The sequence below is a fragment of the Prionailurus viverrinus genome, chromosome C2 (assembly GCF_022837055.1).
Source record: "Prionailurus viverrinus isolate Anna chromosome C2, UM_Priviv_1.0, whole genome shotgun sequence".
Classification (NCBI taxonomy): domain Eukaryota; kingdom Metazoa; phylum Chordata; class Mammalia; order Carnivora; family Felidae; genus Prionailurus; species Prionailurus viverrinus.
Window position 1 is genome coordinate 87,725,880 of NC_062569.1, and position 14,724 is coordinate 87,740,603.

General features: G+C 45.8%; 1 protein-coding gene across 1 annotated transcript in view; it reads left to right on the forward strand.

Moving 5' to 3' along the window:
• TFRC (transferrin receptor) overlaps positions 1 to 14,724 on the forward strand; it is a 77,217-nt gene that overhangs the window by 13,917 nt on the left and 48,576 nt on the right. Inside the window, exon 2 of the mRNA XM_047874163.1 lies at positions 9,763 to 9,824. The gene's annotated coding sequence lies outside the window, so the exon portion shown is untranslated. The remainder of the gene's footprint in view (positions 1 to 9,762; positions 9,825 to 14,724) is intronic.

The window sequence follows — 14,724 nt, forward strand, 5'->3', positions numbered from 1 at the left end:
TAGTGGGGAGGAAGTGTCTTACGTGTGCACACTGCACGTCTATATGTGAGCCCGTCCAGGAGACTTCAAAGTAAATGAGCAGAGATGCCCTCGGCTTCTTCAGCCTCCATCTTGGACCAATTAGGTTTGATCTCAAGAACTTCCTAGACCATCCCAGGAAGGAGGGAGCTGGCAGAGTCCAGCAGGTGGAGGGCCCACAGAATCATTCTGTCTGGTGATACTTTCCTTTGTGGGCCCAGTTGGGTGTGAATTACCTGAAAGAAATGGGATGAATTAAATGATGCTCTAAAAGACCCTGAGGGGCGCTTGAATGACTCAGTTGATTGAGGGTTGAGCGGTTCAGGGTCCCACTTCGGTGCAGATAGTGATCTCTTGGTTCGTGAGTTCCAGCCCTGCATCGGGACTCTGCGCCTGCTTTCGATCTTCTGTCTTCCCTGCCACACCCCCCCCCCCCGCACCTCCCCCGCTTGTGCTCTCTCTCAAAATAAATAAACATTTAAAAGTTCTTGAGACAGCTCAGATGTGGTGGGAAAAGTACATGTTTTGTAGATACAAGATGTGAGTTCGGGTTCCACCTCTGCCAATGACTAGCTGAGTGATAGCTTTGGAAACTCCTGTAGTAGGAAGAGTAATGATCTTAGACCCATGCCCTAATCCCCAGAATTGTGAATGCATAACGTTACTTGGCAAGGTGATTTTGCTAATGGGATTAAGGTTGTAGGCCTTGAGATGGAGACATTGTCCTGGATCATCCTGGTAGGCCCAGTCTAATCACATGAGCCCTCAAAAGCAGGACACTTTCTCTGGCTGAAGAAAGAAGAAAAATGAGGTCCAAGGGAGGTCTGAGAGATTTGAAATGTGAAAAGAACCCAACCACCATTGCTGGCTTTGAAGATGGAGGAAGGGAGCCACAGACCAAGGGATGTAGGCAGCCTCCAGAAGCCGAGAATGACCCCCAGCTGACAGCCGGCAGGGACACTGGTACCTCATCCTACACTGCATTGAACTCACTTCTGCCAACTACTGGCATGGGCTTGGATGCAGATTCATCTTCAAAGCCTCTGAAACGCCCAGAGTCTAAGAGACCCCCCAAAACAAACCACCAGAGTCCAGAGTCAAAGCTAAGCAGCAAGGGTCATGTATTGCATGTTCGAACCTGGACCTCTGCGCCCCCGTTGCCGGTGACGCCAAGAGGCCCTGAGAGAGGTTTTTACACCCCTTTTATAGACAGGTACAAACAAGTCATGGGGAAATCAGGAATTTTCCACAGTTACAGAGCTGCGATTGGTTGGTGTTTAAAGTTGGACACTTAACAGTATTCGATTGGTTCCTGCCTTTAGGTCAGACCACAACCGGGGGTACGGGTATGACAATGATTGATCAGGAATACACGGATGTGCCAAGCAACAATGATTGATCAGGAGTACACGGATGTGCCAAGTAACAATGGTTGATCAAGAATATACGGATGTGCCAGGCAATAATGATTGATCAGGAATACATGGGCATGCCAAGCAATTGTACAGAAGCGGAACAAGCTGGTTAAGCTTGGTTAGGTTTCAGTTTCCCATAACTTAAGCTTTTAAGTTTCAATTTTCTCAGGCCTCTCACCTCCAGAAAGGAACACGGCCCTGCGGGCAGCTGATTTCAGCATTGTGAAACCTGAAGCAGAGAACCAGCTGAGCCATGCTGTGCCCTGACATCTGACCTACAGAAAGTTGAGATAATGCATTTATGTGGTTTTGAGCTGCTAAATTTGTGCAACAACAGAAAATGAATATTCTCTTTGAGCCTTGATTTCCTCAGCTATAAAATGGAGACAGCAATGATAGTGTCCATCTTACTGACTTGCTCAAGCACCTGAGAGATGTCCACTGTCCCCAGAATTTGCACGTGGTGCTCTTTCCCGCCCTCCCTGCCTGCCCTGTCTTGGTTGAGGCTGGAAGGGGCGATCCCTAAGTTGAGAGCACAGAGTAGGAGTAGCAGGGATCTGTTGTTGAGCCTTCTGTCGAGAAGAGAACAGCCTCAAGACTAGGAACCCCATCCTTCTAAGACAGGCAGGGGGACAGTGAACCCTCTTCCCAGCTCTTGGGGGAAGCCAAGGCCACGGTGGTTGAGAGAAGTGGTCAGGGACCCCATTGCCTGTTCCTACTACCCCCTAATGCATAGTTCCACCCCTCCGGGAAGTACTTCACATACATATAGATCAGCCAAGTTAGAAGGGCTTTTTGAGACCATCTGGCCCAAGCTGTCACATGCTTGGGAAACTGAGGCTCAGAGAGAAGGATCCTTATATCACACACGCAGTTACTATGAAGTCAGTGATGAGGCCTCAGACTTCATCTCTCCCCAAAATTCACATCATGCATCCAAGAGGCTGCACCAAAAAGCAAGCTCAAGTCCCAAACAGCCCCCACCTCCACTCACCACTGGCCCTATCCCCTACATCAGCTGGCAGCTTTTAGCTTCTAGACAGGGGCTAAGCCATCCTGTTTACTCTTAGCTAGAGGGACTTATCGCAGAGATAACCACATTCTCCCAAGACTAAATAAAAACAGCCACACTTCCAGATATTCATTCACGTATTTATTATTTATACCACACCTACTTCCAAAACCTATTTGAGGTGGCTCACAGTAAAAGCCACACGTACAACAGAGCTATTCAAAAGGGAATAAGTGTCCAGTCAAAACCTTTCATGATTTTCAGACTGTGGGAGTGATTTTTTTTTTTTTAAATGACAAAAGAGGTCTTTGAGCTGAGGTACTTGAAGGGGTCAGGTCTTGGTATAGATATTTAAGTGTGCCTGGTCAGGTTGAGTAGTTAAAACTGGAGCATCTGATGGAGTGCAAGAAGCAGGGGTAGGAAAGAACAACCATCGGGAGGCCAAGAGCAAGTGGAGGAGTAAAAGGCCCATTTTATCCTACCCCCCCCCCCCATTCTTCCTTCTTGGATGCTGAGGTGCGATGATGTGATGCCTGGAGCTACAGCCACTGTTTTGTGGCCATGAGGCAAGACATACCCAACATGCTGAAGACGACAGAATGGAAGGAGCCTAGATCCTGGAGGACAGAGTTGAGCTACTGAACCAATCCTGAAGAGTCCACCATCAGTTGTGTGAAATGATGAAATGTTTCTATTGTTGAAGCCACTATTAGTCAGATGTTCTGTTACTTGCAGCCAAATGCATACAAATAGATGAATTGAAAGCTCATTGTGGTCAGCATGAGATGCAGTGGAAACGGACTTGTTTTTCCCAATGGATCATAAAAAGCTTCTTAGAAAACATCATTGAGGAAGGTCTTCAAGGATAGGTAGGAGGGGCCCCTGGGTGGTTCAACTGGTTAAGTGTCTAATTCTTGATTTCAGCTCAGGTCATGATCTCACAGTTCTCTCTCTCTCTCTCCCTCAAAAAAAGAAAAGAAAACAAAAGAAAAAAGAAAAGAATGAGTAGGAGTTTGCTAGGCAGGCAGGGGAAGGCAGGGCATGCCATGAACGTGAAAAAGGCTTGGAGGTAAGAAGGAAGATGCAGGGTAAAGCGGTCACTCACAGAGGGCTGAGAGGTGAGAACACATCTGGAAGAACGTAAGCAGAACACAAGGGGCCCTAGACCCAGGATAAATGTGGATTTGGTTGAGCAGGCAATAGGGAGCCAGTGTGGGGCTTAGGCCAGGGCCAGAAGTGGGAACTGGAGGAAGTCAACAGGTTACCAAATATCCACGAGGAAGGATGAGTGTTGGGAATGAGTCAAAGGGACCAAGAATACAGAGAGGGAGCCAGGATCAGTACTGAGACTTTAAAAAAAAAAATTTTTAACATTTATTTATTTATTTTATTTTATTTTTTTTCAATATATGAAATTTATTGTCAAATTGGTTTCCATACAGCACCCAGTGTAACATTTATTTATTTATTTTTGAGAGAGAGTGAGTATGCAGGGAAGGGGCAGAGAGAAGGAGAGAGAGAGAATCCCAAGCAGACCATCACCAGCATGGAGCCCGATGTGGGGCTCAAATTCAGAAACTGTGAGATCATGACCTGAGCCAAGGTCAGATGCTTAACCGACGGAGCCAGCCAGGTGCCCCTCAGTATTGAGACTTTTTTACCAAAGAACTTCTCACCTTTGTTTTGGGGCTTATCTAGGGACTGCTTGTTTGGTAGGAACTAGTCACCCTGATGGTAAGAACAGTTAGTCACACAGAAAATCTGTGTGATTCACAGCAGCTGCTGGGAAAGTCCTTATAAAGATTGGGAACCCTCAAAAAGAACATGCTATGTGCTGTGGCACTTCAGAGCCTGGCCAGTCCCCTTCATGGCACAAATGAGGAAACTGAGCCTGAAGAAGGGGTGGGAGCCAATAGGCCACACAGCCACCTGGAGGTACAGCAGGACTGGAACCCAGTTAGCCTGGTCCTTGGACTAGCGCTCAGCTCCACCATTCTCACCTCCAGTCATAACTATAAATGGTCATGGATCAAACAAAGAACAAACGAGAAAACTGGGCCCAACAGGATGACACGGCCCAGCCTCCCCTCAAACAAAGAGAAGACAGATCCACGTTTGAAGCATATTAATAGGGCCTGTCTCCCAGAGTGAGGAAGTTAAAGATAAAATTCCTTAAGCCCACGCTGATTACTTTTAATACTCCTTCAGAATTCCTAAGAAACTAAACTTTTCTTTAAAAAACAAAACAAAACAACAAACAAGCTTTGAAGTTGTTTGAAGATAAAAAGTGTTTTGTGGGCCAAGGCTGGTGAGGGGATGGCCTCCATGTATTCTGAAACAAACTTGGGAGAGTTCCTCACTGTTTGAGAGGCTTCTGCTATGAGACCACAGACATATTTGGCACCCCTTTGCTGCCCACTTACAGCGGTCTCAGAGTGTTTTAAGCCTGCCGAGTTACATGGCCCTAAGGTGCCGGGGCTGACCAGGCCGGCTGGCCTCAGATCCGTTTCATCACTTACCAGCTGCAAGCCTGTCCTCTGCTCTCTCTGTGCTTTGGTTTCCTCACCCATACATGAGGAATATAATAAGAGTCACCAGCTCATAACGCTGTTGTGAGGGTTAAATAAGTCGGTGTAAGGGCCGAGGGCAGTGGTTGCACCTTGTCCCATAAATCTCGGAAGGGAGAAGTGGGCCAGATGTATCCAGCCTGACCGGGCCACCTGCAGGTAGGTGCGGTAGGCCTTTGCTGTTAAGTGTGGTCCCTGAACCAACAGTAACTGTCACCTGGGAGATGGTTAGGAAGGCTGAATTCAAGGCCCGACCCTTAGCCTGCTGAGGCAGAATCTTCATTTTAGCAAAAGATCCTCAGGGGATTCAGGTGAGCATTGAAGTTTGAGGAGCCCCGAGACAGGCCCCTGGAATGAGCACTGAAGGCATCTCTAAGTGGAGGGGTTTGGCCCCATTGCAACCAGAATCTTCTGGCCCTCCCGATCTTGAGACCAGATGCTCCTGGAGCTGCTGTTTTATGTCTCCCGCCTGCCTGCTAGGGAGGCCTGGCCCCAGAGCCTGTCCAGCCTGACTACTGCTTTCTGCAAGTCTGTCTGGATGTGACTTTTGTTTCCCTTTCTCTGGTTTGAGTCCAACAGGTGGGGGCACATGGGAGACCCTGGCCATGCCTTGAATTTGCCTGGAACAGGGAAGTGTGGTGCATCTTCTGTAGAACCTCTGGCTGTGACCAGAAATGACCCTCCTGAAATCCCTAGGTCACGCAGAGCTCAAGGCACTTTCTCCTAACGGCCATCTAAAGGTCAGCCCACCCTGGCACTGAGACAGTCATGGGACTGGCTGTGGGGGTGACTAATTCTGAGAAGTTGGGGTCAACTAAAACCCTCAGCAAGGCAGAGAGGGGCCCATTCATTCATTAATTCTATCCAGTAGCATTTTTAAATAAATGACTGTATTTAATTGGTTCAGGTAGTTCCACTTACTCCAGGAGTCAGGAAATTTTTGGTGTTGCCACCAAATATTTGTGTGACCTCAAGCAGGTCAGTTTCCATGTCTGGGCTGACAAGGGATTAGTTGTAAAAGGAGGGAAGTTCTCTAAGATGCCTTTTCTCTGTTCAGAAGTAACATAAATACACCTGATTCAGTAAGTGGGGATCCAGTTAGAAAGGGCCTAGGAGGCTAAGCTGTAAAATTCAGATTCGATGTTTTAAACCTGTACTGTCCAATATAGTTACCACTAGCCACCTGAGGCTGTGAACACTTGAGACATGGCTGCTCTGAACGAGATGCGCTCCAGGTGTAAAATATATACAAGATATTGAAACTTTGCATGACAAGAAGAATGTAAGATATCTCATTAATATTATGTGGATACGTGTTGACATTATAATATTTTGGATATGTTGGGTGAAATGGTAGACTTTATTACAATCAATTTAGCCTGTTTCTTGTTTTTTATATGTGGCTACTAGATGATTTAAAATTACACACTGAAGGGCGCTTGGGTGGCTCGCTCAGTCAGTTAAGTGTCGGACTCTTCTGCTCAGGTCGTGATCTCACAGTTCATGGGATCCAGCTCTGTGTCTGGCTCTGCCCTGGTGGTGCGGACCTCCTTGGGATTCTCTCTCCCTCTCTCTCTGCATCTAATGAAAGTTCAGGTTTTGCTTATACCTCCCCAAAATGTCCATTTGAATGTATAACCTATTGTTCTGTCTTTGGGGCATGACTTGGTGCTCCGTTGGTTATAAACCAGGAACAGGTCTCTGGAGTGTGAAGATAATTCTTCAGGTCATACTTTCATGACCTGGCAGGGAGATAAGTAAAGATCTAAAATAAAAAGACATGTTCACGCTGGGAATGGCATTGCAATGTAGTCTCCTGGTACAGTGAATTCTTCCCGGGCATAGAAGGCAATGCTTTGTGGTTTGGATAAAGACTGGAAGAGTAGCAAAACGTTAGCCGCGGCTTACAGGAAAGAAGTTACCAAACCATGCCTCTGTGGGTCAACTTCCTCTCATGAAATCCCCCCAAAGCGGCCCTGTAAGTCATTTGCCATGTGGATTTTGAGAAACTGGCCCTCTCCTTTCTTCACCTTCTGGCCTCCTGAGCTTGCTGACTAGCTGCCATTCTGGGAGGCCTGGTCTGGAGGCCTCTTCTCCCTTGCACATGCCTGACCATGCTCTGTCCAGGGGTGCCTAGTTGGGGTCAGTGTGGCAGAGTGAGGTTTGCAAGGGCACAAGAGAGGAAGAGCATTCACTTAAGTGTCAGCTCTGAGCCTCCCTTAGTTCCAGAAAAAGCCTCCTGCCTAGCTACAGCCCAGCAGATCCAGAGTGGCTCCCACTCCCGGGTTCTGCTTACTCTACCCAATTCTCTGTGCCCTTGACTGTGGAGCATGGGACAGTGTGGATGGGGCCACTGTCCCCCCTAAGGACCGTGTCTTCTGGGGCACTAGGACTGCATGGCCTGTACCCTCTGGGCCAGTTGCTTGGGCTATTTACAATAAGCACATTTTTCTCTCAGTGATTTGGAGAGGAACCAAATTCCCTTGACCTAAGCTCTCATTGTACAAACAAATGATCCCTCAAAAAGCCCTAGAATGAAAGGGTCATAGTATCCTTTGGAATAAAAAATACACAGGATCAGATAAGAACGGGCTTATTTATGGTGTGAACGGAGCTGGCCGCTCATTTCGTGGGCGTCACTTGCTCCAGCCTCCCCAGGGTACCCTCTCCATCCAATCCAGCCACCGAACACCCAGCTTTCTATTATAAGGGCCCAGAGGAGGGGACTCCTGGCTCCGCAGTCCCAGCAGGGAGGGGCATTTCTGATTCTGGAGCCCCGGGCTTTCTTGGCTGACCTGGCCCTGATTGTCTGTGGCATCAGGATTGAAACAAGCATCACTCACGCCATTCCTTCTTTCTTTCTTTTTTCCCTCGTTTTAGTCCTTTGTTTTTTTATGTTTGCATTCTCTTACTTGACAGTTTGAAGTGTATAAACAAAACAGACAATTTAAGAATGGGCCAAGAGTTTGGGGGAATTTCTCTCAGAAGCTAAACCTGTTTAGAGTAAGAGTTCCTGGTTCCAGCGCAGCTGAGTCAGGGCCTTGTGAGCTTTATGTCGGATTCTTCTATTTAAAAATGTAAGGTGACTATCTACCCCAAGTATTCTTGCTGGTGCCCACCCTCAGAATCCAGCCCCCTCACCCCCCGCCCCCCCCCCCCCCCCCCCATCCAGGCCTGGCCCAGCTGACAGCTCTCTCCAGAGACTCATTGTGGGGAATGTCGTCTGGAGCACATGGCTCTGGCCTCAGAGTCAGTCAGCGGGAAGAACAGGAGATACAACTTGGGAGCGGACGTCATTGGCTACCTAAGAGGCAGCCTAGTGGACACGTTCCATCTGTCAGTACCTGCTTCCCCCTGCCCTCCACAGTCAAGGCCACTTAACCCCAGCCATGTGTTCTGGGGCCAAGCCTGTTTTAGATCAGGAGCTGAATTTGATTCTGATCCTGCTCTGACTCTATTATTTATTTATAGTTGTAATCATTAACCATTTGTTGCACTCTTGCTGTGTGTCAGCTGCTCTATACATAGTGCCATTTAAAGCTCTAGGAAAATAAATAAATAAAACTGGGAGCCCTACAAGGAAGGGACTATTGAGGTCATGTAGAACATGACAAAACTGAGGTTGAGGAGATTCAGGAACTTAGTCCCAGAGTCAGGTTCACTCCAGCTCCAAGTCTGCATTATGTCTTTTGTGATTTTTTTTTTTTACTGTAAAATATGTCCTCAAAATAGTATCTATGACACATATAAATGATCTAATGCGTTACAAATTATGACAGATCTTATATACAAATAAGTTCTTGGTTATGTATTTTAGCGATATGTTTATAGCTTGTTTTTTGCTTTATTTATGGAATCTTTTCATAAAAACAAATTCTTAATTTTAATGGAATAGAATTTATCATTATTTTCCTGTATGATTTTCCCTTTCCATAGAGTATTAAAAAAAATCATTTCCTATTCCAAAGTCATAAAGATGGTTTTCTATATTGTTTTATAGTTTGGGCTTTCATGTTTATACCTTAAAGATTTTTTTTCAATGTTTATTTATTTTTGAGACAGAGTGAGAGAGCATGAGCAGGGGAGGGGCAAAGAGAGAGGGAGACACAGAATCAGAAGCAGGCTCCAGGCTCTGAGCTGTCAGCACAAAGCCCGATGTGGAGCTTGAACTCATGAACTGAGATCATGACCTGAGTCAAAGTCAGAGAATCAACTGACTCAGCCACCCAGGAGCCCCTCATGCTTATGTCTTTAAACAAACTAGAGGTCTTTTGTATGTGTGTGTGTGTGTGTGTGTGTGTTGTTTTGTTTTGTTTTTTCAGCGTAATGTAGCATATACGAAGTTACAGACATTGTGTGCGTGCTCTCTAAACTCACATAGGAACTACACAAACCGGGCTTACTTCTTTCAGTTGAGTTTTTGCAAGATTTTATTGAATATTTACTGTGGGCCTATCTAGAAGTAGGTCTTGTATAGTAAAAATAAAAAAAAAAAAAGAAAGAAAGAAAGAAAGAAATTACAGATTGCTAAAGTCTTGAATCATTAATTAGGAATTTACTGTTAAGGAGAATACTGCATATTTGTTAGCTTCCTGATTGATTGTTTTCACATGAGTATATATATGTTTATATGGGTTCTGTGGGCCACTGGGGATTCCCAAACTCAGTTCCTTTGAAATGAATCTGGTGTGGTGTGGTAAGCCTTGGGTTCTTGTTCACATTCTATTTTGTTACTTATCTTTCTCCACAGGGATATGCTATGGTCCAGAGATTTTTCTTAAGATCCTGCAATGATCCTCTACTTTTTCACAAGTAGGTGTTTGTGAACAACTAAATCCTTTATGTGGCTGTATGCTTCAAAGGTTAGGTATAAGCATGGTTAAGATCAATGGGCCACGATTGGGTCATTAGGTCCAAACAACTGGTTTACCATAAGCCTACCATTGGCACTCTAGATAAACTCAAAGCTGATAGTCCATTATATATGAATTTGTAGAACAGAGGTGGTTATGGGAGTTCTTTCTCATCCAATATGAAAAATTCCTTTTATTATAAAGTCACCTATTATAAAGGTTTCATCATGAAAAAAATAAAAAAGGCACTTGCATAGAGGAAGAAAATATCTCAAATACTACAGAAAGCTATAAAATGAAAAACTTCTCTTTCCCTCTTTCCTACCTTGGCCCACTCCCTAAAAGTTAATCATTATTGATAATACCCTATGTATTCCATCCCCCAGGTTTCCTCATGCCCCTTTCCAGTCAGTTCCCACTGTCCCTACTTCCTGCCCTCCCAAAGGCAGCCACGTTGCAGCTTGCTTGTTTGACTGACTCTATCTTGGATGTGATTTGGTCTCAGTGCTTACAGCTCTACCTTGTTCTTTTAAATAGTTGTATAATAAACAGCTGTATAGTATGCATGAGATGGGTGCATCAGAATTCCTTATAGATAGACATTAAGAATGTTATCATACATGAAAAGATGCTCAACGTCACTCCTCATTAGGGAAATAAAAATCAAAACCACACTCAGATATCACCTCACGCCAGTCAGAGTGGCTAAAATGAACAGATCAGGAGACTATAGATGCTGGAGAGGATGTGGAGAAATAGGAACCCTCTTGCACTTTTGGTGGGAATGCAAACTGGTGCAGCCACTCTGGAAAACAGTGTGGAGGTTCCTCAAAAAATTAAAAATAGACCTACCCTATGACCCAGCAGTAGCACTGCTAGGAATTTACCCAAGGGATACAGGAGTGATGATGCATAGGGGCACTTGTACCCCAATGTTTATAGCAGCACTCTCAGCAATAGCCAAATTATGGAAAGAGCCTAAATGTCCATCAACTGACGAATGGATAAAGAAATTGTGGTTTAGGGGCGCCTGGGTGGCGCAGTCGGTTAAGCGTCCGACTTCAGCCAGGTCACGATCTCTCGGTCCGTGAGTTCGAGCCCCGCGTCGGGCTCTGGGCTGATGGCTCAGAGCCTGGAGCCTGTTTCCGATTCTGTGTCTCCCTCTCTCTCTGCCCCTCCCCCGTTCATGCTCTGTCTCTGTCCCAAAAATAAATAAACGTTGAAAAAAAAAATTAAAAAAAAAAAATTGTGGTTTATTGGGGCGCCTGGGTGGCGCAGTCGGTTAAGCGTCCGACTTCAGCCAGGTCATGATCTCGCGGTCCGTGAGTTCGAGCCCCGCGTCAGGCTCTGGGCTGATGGCTCAGAGCCTGGAGCCTGTTTCCGATTCTGTGTCTCCCTCTCTTTCTGCCCCTCCCCCGTTCATGCTCTGTCTCTCTCTGTCCCAAAAATAAATAAACGTTGAAAAAAAAAATTAAAAAAAAAAAAGAAATTGTGGTTTATATACACAATGGAATACTACGTGGCAATGAGAAAGAATGAAATATGGCCTTTTGTAGCAACAGGGATGGAACTGGAGAGTGTTATGCTAAGTGAAATAAGTCATACAGGGAAAGACAGATACCATATGTTTTCACTCTTATATGGATCTTGAGAAACTTAACAGAAGTCCATGGGGGAGGGGAAGAAAAAAAAAGAGGTTAGAGAGGGAGAGAGCTAAAGTATAAGAGACTCTTAAAAACTGAGAACAAACTGAGGGTTGATGGGGGGTGGGAGGGAGGGGAGGGTGGGTGATGGGTATTGAGGAGGGCACCTTTTGGGATGAGCACTGGGTGTTGTATGGAAACCAATTTGACAATAAATTTCATATTAAGAAAGAAAGAAAGAAAGAAAGAAAGAAAGAAAGAAAGAGTTATCATAGGGGTGCCTGGGTGGTTCAGTCGGTGGAGCATGTGACCCTTGGTCTTGGGGTTGTGAGTTCAAGCCCCACATTGGGTGTAGAGATTACTTAAAAATTTTGAAAAAAAAAGGCTGTAAAAAGTTTTTAAGTTTTGATTAGTCTTGAAGATTTTTGTACTTTTTCTTACTTGCTACCAACAGTGGGTTCTTCCTTTTTGCTTAACTTGAGGATTTAAGGCAAAAACAAAAACTCAGTTTTTACTATGGAGCCTTACAGACTGAAGCAACGTTAATACCACATACTTCTGAGAAGTATGATTTGGATTGTTCCTCTTCAGTGGTTTGTGGGACTTTGTTAAAATTTTTCTTTTGCATTTGGGTAGGAGTGGAGGAAACATTAGGACTTTTGTGTGTTTTTTGCCAGTCTCCAACTCTGATCATTTTCTACAGATTACCAAGTCTGGAGGGGACAGTCCCCTGTCAGGGGAACTAGGACGGTACATGCCCATTGTGGAGACAGACGTACTAGACTGTCAGAGATGGGGCCCCTTAATAATCAAACCGTGTAACTGTCCCTGGTAGGGTGTCTGGGAAGAAGGCCAAGAGCAAGATTTGTACACAGGAGGTTATTAAAGATGACTTCCCATCTAACTCTTGGAGAGGAGGGAGGGCAGCAGGATTGGCAGAGGTTGGCCTGGGCTGCAGGTGGAGTGAAGGCCTCAGCTGATCCTACCGCAAGAAGCTTTGGAGCTGGGTGACCCTTTCCATGGGGAGGACATGAGGCAGGTCTCTCCAGCCTTGGGTAATTTCCAGAGAGAGACTTCTCTTGTCCTAAACCCATTCTACCAAGCACCCTTATGATTCCATTTGCATTTCCTCTGTGTTTTATCGATAGGAAAACAATGTTCCACGTAGCTGCATGGGAAAAGTCTGAACTTCGTAAGAGTTTTATCTTTATACTTGTTTTACCTCTGTATCATTCCAAAAGAGGGTTGGAGGTGGCGATGGAGGTAAATACAACTTTTAAATTACTATATTAGCTATATTTTATTGAGTCCCACTCAAGGCCAATGTACCGGGCTAATTATTTTACATATTTTATTAATGCTCAGAACAACCCTGTGAGGCAGGTACTATGATCTTATACATAAAGATGATCATTGAAGGTAGGGTGTCTGAGAAACAGATCAAGAGGAAGATTTGTACACAGGACGTTTATTAAAAATGCTTATGGGATTACTATCTGCAGAAGAGGGAGGGCAGCAGGATTGGGAGAGGCTGGCTCATAGGCGATTCAAAGAGGTCAAGTAGCTGGCCCAAGGCCACCCAGTTGGTCGACAGCAATGCAGAAGGTTGGACAGGCTCCAAGTCTGTTGTTTAAACCATTTGGTCCTATTGAGGATGACAGGAAGATAAGAGGAAACCAGAAGGGTAGGGCCCCTATCTAAAAAATGCACACCCTGAAGTTGTGCACGGTGCTGGAATGGTGCCCCAGAATTGATTCTGACTCCCTGGGGCTACAGCAGAGAAAGAAACACAATCAGGAACAAGATTCCCAGCAGAACCTCTGCAGGAAAAGCAAAGCCATGATGAAAGAAGTCAGAACAGCAGTTACCATTGTGGGCAGGGTATTGACTGAGAGGTGGCAAGTGGGAGGTTCCTGAGAGCTGGCATTGTTCCACGCTGTGAATCAGGAGCTGATTACTTGGGCTCAAGTACATAAGGACATTTTAAAAGTCATACACTCAAGGTTTATTCACTTTTGCATGTGTATATTGTAAGTAATGTGTATTTTGTACATTGTATGTGTGTATTGTGTATATTGTGTAAAAAAAAAAAAAAGGGTAATTAAGGGACGTCTGGGTGGCTCAGTCAGTTGAGCGTCTGACTTCAGCTCAGGTCATGATCTCATGGTCTGTGGGCTCAAGCCCTGCATCGGGCTCTGTGCTGGCAGCTCAGAGCCTGGAGCCTGCTTCAGATTCTGTGTCTCCCTCTCTCTCTCTGTCTACCCCTCCCCAACTCACACTCTGTCTCTGTCTCTCAAAAATGAATAACGTTAAAAAGAAAAAAAGGTAATTAAAAACTGTGTCAAAAGTAAAACAACCCAGTTGATCAGAAGTTCAGCCTTTTCTGGTACTGAAGCCCTAGAAAAATTCCCAGAGCCCCCAAAGACAGACAGTTTGTGATGTGGTGAAGGCCATCTTTCTTAATCACTCCTATGACAAGTTCAATCAATATTGAGACTCCTGGGACTTTTCATTATTGTCCCTCAATGAAGGCAGTGGTGTGATGCTAAAGAAGAATTTAGTGAAGACTTGAGATGTCCACAGTGTGGTCCCAAGGCAGAGCTCTGGGTAGTCTTTGTCATTATTGTCAACTTGGCCTTCCCAGGGCTTATGAGGGTGCCTGAATGGGATTGCTTTCTTAGCTCTCTCCAAGACCGTTGTAAGTCTCGGGCTGCTTTGGGTCTTGGGCTTAGACCCATTGCCATAGGGAAGCTGTTGCTGCACACATACTGGGGGCATGGGGTGATTCCATGGCTGGGGAGCTGGCGTCTACTTACCCTGTCCAAATCTAGGTTGCCGAGACCACAGTCCCTTCTCTTACCTCATAGACGGTGCTACCAGCCACCAGACCTCCGAGTCACACAGCTCCAGGGAGCACCAACCCACACACGTGAACATAGTGCAATGCAGAGACCCTGTCAGCAACGGCCTGGCCTCCCCGCACTCTCTGTCTTTGGAAGAAGGGGGCTTTCTGCTGAGGAGGGAAGGAAAGGCTCCACCCGAGCCCCATCGCTCCACCGTGGTTGTGCTGTGGTGGGGGGCTTGTGGGGGGGGGCACTGGGAAGCCCCAAGAGCACTGTGGCCTGTGGGCTGCCAGGCAGAGATGCTCAGGACCTGCTAGCCTACCCTCCTGCCACTACTCTGAATCTTGAGTATTAGCCAATCAGACAACCAGCC